Source organism: Salvelinus sp. IW2-2015, unplaced genomic scaffold (genome assembly GCF_002910315.2).
Source record: "Salvelinus sp. IW2-2015 unplaced genomic scaffold, ASM291031v2 Un_scaffold16672, whole genome shotgun sequence".
Classification (NCBI taxonomy): Eukaryota; Metazoa; Chordata; class Actinopteri; order Salmoniformes; family Salmonidae; genus Salvelinus; species Salvelinus sp. IW2-2015.
In genome coordinates, this window is record NW_019957702.1 from 70,210 (window position 1) to 75,876 (window position 5,667).

The 5,667-nt window shown below is 43.8% G+C and overlaps 1 protein-coding gene across 1 annotated transcript in view; it reads left to right on the forward strand.

The window, feature by feature from the left end:
- LOC112081030 (zinc finger protein ZIC 4) overlaps positions 1–5,667 on the forward strand; it is a 16,267-nt gene that overhangs the window by 8,660 nt on the left and 1,940 nt on the right. The window lies entirely within an intron of this gene.

Consider the following 5,667-nt stretch of genomic DNA (forward strand, 5'->3'; position numbering starts at 1 on the left):
GCCTACCGGTTTACACTGTTCAGGCCCCTCTTACAGCCTACTGCAAAGCGCTAACCGGTTACAGCTGTTACAGCCCCCTTACAACGCAGCAAGCAACATACGGTTACACTGTTACAGCCCCTTACAACCAGCAGCAACTACCGGTTACACTGTTACAGCCCCTTTAAACAGCCTGCCTTGGCAAAGCCTACCGGTTACAACTGTAACAGCCCATTACAGCTGCTGCAAACCCTACGGTTACACTGTTACAGCCCCCTTACACGCTGCTGCCAAACCTAATCCAGGTTTACATGTAAAGCCCTTAAGAGCCTGCGCAAAGCCTACGGTTACACTGTTAAGCCCTTTACAGCCTGCTGCAAAGCGCTACCGGTTACACTGCTTTAGCAGCCCCCTTAGCAGCCTGCTGGCAAAGCACTACCGGTTCGACTGTTTTACAGTCCGTGCTGCAAACGCCTACGCGTGTTACACTGTTACAGGCCCCCTTAACAGCCCTGCTGGCAAACCTAACCGGTTACATGTTACAGCCCCTTACAGCTGCTGGCAAAGCCTACCGGATTACACTGTTACAAGCCTCCCTTAAAGCCTGACTGCAAAACCCTACCCGGTTTAACACTGTTACAGCCGCCCTTACAGCCTGCTGCCAATAAGCAGGCCACGCTACAACTACTAACTACCACCACTACTAACTTACCTAAAGACTTATTACTAACTACTACTACTGGATGAATATGAAATATTACTTCTAGAATCAATACTGCGCTGCTACTACTACTACTACACTAACTGCCACTACTACATACTACTCAGAACTTACTACTACTGACTAACTACTACCACCAACTACTACGACTGACTACTACTACTACTACTACTAACTAACTACTACTACTATCTACTACTACTACTACTACTAGCTACTACTTACCACCACTCACTACTTACTAACTAACTACTAGAACTAACTACTTCTCTACTTACTACTACTACTACTACAACTACTGCCCTACTACTACTACTCAGAACTCCTACTACTATTCTATACTACGTACCGCCATCTACTTCTACTACTACCTACTCTACTACTACTACTACTACTCACACATACTACTACCACTTACTACTACTACTACTACTAGACTACTACTATATGACTAGTAACTACTACTACTACTACTACTACTACTATTTCTACCAATTCACTACTACACACTATGCTAGTATACCACTACTATATTTGCAGCAGGCTGTAAGGGGGCTGTAACAGTGTAACCGGTTGTCTTTGCAGCAGGCTGTAAGGGGGCTGTAACAGTGTAACCGGTAGGGTTTGCAGCAGGCTGTAAGGGGGCTGTAACAGTGTAACCGGTAGGCTTTGCAGCAGGCTGTAAGGGGGCTGTAACAGTGTAACCGGTRGGGTTAGCTGGAGCACTGACCCACTTCTTCAGCCTGTCTAATACCTGCTGGATATGTGTGATGGGTTTACTGTTCTGATTTCAATGTACAACATTTTCCCTTTTCAAAACGGACGTTTCGACCTGAGTAAGAAGCCTTCCTTAAGGCCTTTAATAAACGATGCGTCAGAACAGCGCCTAATATGACTCTGACTACTTTATGCTGAATCCATTCATGCCTCCGCATGTATTATTCATATCATTTGCTCACATTTACTTAAGTAGAAATCTGTTAAATGATTTGTGCATGTGTTGACTCCCAAGGCCCCTGGTCCAGGGTATCGTGTTTAAAACCTACCCGGGTCTGTGGTTATGACTGGGTTTTCCCTGGGGTGTGTTCCCGAGACGTGTTCGTGTACTACACTAATATCCCTGATTGCCTCTCAGTCCAACAGCTGAAGGTCAAATTGATATTCAACGTGCCCGTGTAATTAGAATAGAGCAATTATATATTCTCTCTTGCTATGCCTATAGCTGCCTGACTACATGGCCTTGCATTAGAGGAATCAGCAGAGTAGGATTTCAAAGTAATTAGTTCAACCCTTATGTTTTTGCCAGATCATGCTGTATAGGCTACATGTCCTAAGGGCTAGATATTACAGGATAATCAAGACAAATGTTGTTTTATTTACATTCATTTCCTCCCTTAGTTGCATGGTTCAAATGGCCAATATAGAAATAGGAGGTTACATTTCAAGTAGGGCCATAACTACTTGTTTAGCTTTAACAGAGTTTGTTTCATAGGGAAATAGAAGTTCCATTTGCAACCAATTCAAATCCTGTAGATGATCATCAATAAAAACATGTTTTAAATGGAACTAACAGTATGCTGTCCTAAAGGAACTCAGCTGGTTCATTGGGTCTGTCCTAAAGGAACTCAGCTGGTTCATTGGGCTGTCCTAAAGGAACTCAGCTGGTTCATTGGTCTGTCCTAAAGGAACTCAGCTGGTTCATTGGGCTGTCCTAAAGGAACTCAGCTGGTTCATTGGGCTGTCCTAAAGGAACTCAGCTGGTTCATTGGGGCTGTCCTAAAAGGAACTCAGACTGTTCATTGGGCTGTTCATAAGGACCTCAGCTGGTTCTTGGGCTGTCTAAGGGAACTCAGCTGGTTTCATTGGGTGCTTGTCCTAAAGGATCAGCTGGTTCATTGGGCTGTCCTAAAGGACCTCACGTCTGGTATATCTGCGGCATGTCCTATAAGAACTCAGCTGGTTCATTGGGCTGTCCTAAAGGAACTCAGCTGGTTCAACGGGCTGCTCTAAAAGGAATCCAGCTGGGTCATTGGGCTGTCCTAAAGGAACTCAGCTGGTTCATTGGGCTGTCCTAAAGGAACTCAGCTGGTTCATTGGGCTGTCTAAAGACTCACAGCTGGTTCATTGGGCTGTCCTAAAAGAAACTCAGCTGGTTCATTGGGCTGTCCTAAAGGATTCAGCTGGTTCATTGGGCTGTCCTAAAGGACTCAGCTGTTTAGTTTGAGCTGTCCTAAAGGACTCATCAGCTGGTTATTGGGCTGTCCTAAGGAACTCAGCTGGTTCAACGGGCTGTCCTAAAGGAACTCAGCTGGTTCATTTGGCTGTCCTTAAGGACCTCAGCTGGTTCATTGGGCTGTCCTAAAGGAACTCAGCTGGTTCATTGGGCTGTCCTAAAGGACCTCAGCTGGTTCATTGGGCTGTCCTAAAGGAAATCAGCTGGTTCATTGGGCTGTCTAAGAACAGCTGGTTCATGGGCGTCTAAAGACTCAGCTGGTTCATTGGGCTGTCCTAAGGAACTCCGTGGTTCATTGGGCTGTCCAAAGGGATCTCAGTGGTTCATTGGGCTGCTCCTAAAGGACTCAGTGTTCATCTGGGTGTCCTAAAGGAACTCAGCTGGTTCATTGGGCTGTCCTAAAGGAACCCAGCTGGTTCATTGGGCTGTCCTAAAGGAACTCAGCTGGTTCATTGGGCTGTCCTAAAGGATCTCAGCTGGATTCAACGGCTGTCCTAACGTAAACTACGCTCTTTCATTGGGTCAAGTACAATAGGCAATACACTAAAGGCCAATATAGTTTTATTTGACATAAATCATGTCACATGTGGCCATGCGTCACCAACCCCAAAATAGAAGCAGTGTTTGATTTATGCTTTTGGGTTTTCTGAAGCCTAACTTTTGTTCACTTATTTCAGGTGAGAAGCCCTTCAAATGTGAGTTTGACGGCTGCGACCGACGTTTCGCCAACAGCAGTGACGCGGAAAGAAGCACTCCCACGTGACACCAGCGATAAGCCGTACAACTGCAAAGTGAGCTGTGAACAAATCCTACACACACCCCAGCTCTCTCAGAAAACACATGAAAGTCGCACTGCAAGTCTCCACCACCAAGTTCTGGCTACGGAGTCTTCAACTCCGTCATTAGTGTCCCCATCATCGGACTTAGGCCGAGAGCCAGGGCTCGTCGCTTCTCAGAACCAGCACCCTCGTCTCAACCGCCAATTTAAGTGAGTGGTACGTCTGTCATAGTTCTGGTGCGAGCGGTACTCAGACACCTCCCAGCGGCTCCCCCAGCCCTGACCCGGGGATGAGACGCCCTACAGACACCCAGAGCCAAGGGACGCGTTCTAAACAAAACTCGCCCAGAAAATTATTATAAGATATTAAAGATATTTTCTAATATACCCGCGACACTTACAAAATTAACACATAGAAAAGGTCTGTGTTTCTAAGGCCCAAATCATTCAATGTACTGTGGCACTCATCGGACAACAATAAGACACTGCCAAAAGTATCTTCGTGACTAGCTCTCTTCTATCCCAATGTGTTTGGAAAAAAATTGATTACATCTCGTACCCGGTTATTGTCTACGCATGTATCTTGCTGTAATTATTTTGTAAATCGAGTTTTGACTTCAATACTCTTTTTAATTTATTTTTTGAATCTGACATGAGCATTTTCTGTATTATCGACCAAGTGTTCAATATACCAAAAACAAATGTTAAATCTGTACTTTGTATAACTATGATTCGCTGTTATTTTTTTCAGATTAGTGTACGTTCGTGGTAATGAGTCATTTCTCGTAAGCTTTCGGTATCCTTCATAGCCAGCTTTTCTCTTTATTGTCTTGCTAGCATTATTTGTATAAATTTAAATATTCCCTTTGAACAACGCCCATTATGGACGCTCATCATCTGCAGAATAAGTTCGTCTAACATTTCTGATGTTTTCATATTCTTAGGTTGTATATTCATGTGAAACGTCGTTTTCATTATCGTCCTATTTGCATTATTTTTACAACATCTTCAGATTTCATAATTCAATAAGATTTTGGATTAATTTTGTGTATTTTGTAATTCTCGTCATATTTGTTACGTTATGATTCTTTTAATGAAAAGCGCTTTGACTCCTACTCGAAACATACAACCACCGTCGAAACACTATCTAGCTTAGTGTGTCATCCCTAATTACTCATCACCTCCCCGCCCCGCCCCCGACCCAGCCTTAGTGTGTCATCCCCACGATACTCTGCCTCCGGGCTGCCCGTACAGAACGTAATCTGTAGGCCTAATACTGTACTGCCTACCTGTATCCCCTTGGTCCCGTAATTACTTCTTACTGCGTGATATTAACAGTCGTGTAATTTGATTTAAATTACTATTTTATCAAAAGACTACCTGTTATATTTTACTTGCGGGCGTGGCAGTGATTCGGTTCGTGCTTCTGTTGTTCGCCATTGTTGCGGAAGTCTTAACTCCCTTTATGTTGTTCTCGGTCCATGTTATTGTCGCACGTGTTGATTATCCCACCATTATCGGTGCTGTATTGTGTCTAATACCACCTTCGACTCCCAGTTGTACTCTATCGTGTTTCAAGGCTGGCATTAGACCCACCTTCCTTGAAGCAATAGCTTAATGGCATTTAGGTTTTCTGTTTTTAATTTTTATTCCAGTCAACGACTGTGTAAGAGTTGTCAGATATACTGTTGTTTATATTAAACTTCTAACAACAATAGTCATCTCGCACTCACGTTAACAGCTGTCAGTTGGTTTGAGCCAATTATGTTAGGCTTTTTTAGAGCGGGTTATTGACATTTCTTACTGCATAACCACTGGTATTTTAAAATAGTCGCATGAACAACCCTCCACTCTAAAGTCGCTTCTGGATAAAAGAGCCCTTCCTGCCTTAAACTATTTGTATACTTCAATATGACCAGCGTACTTTATTTTGGATCCAGCTTATTTCCCCTTCGG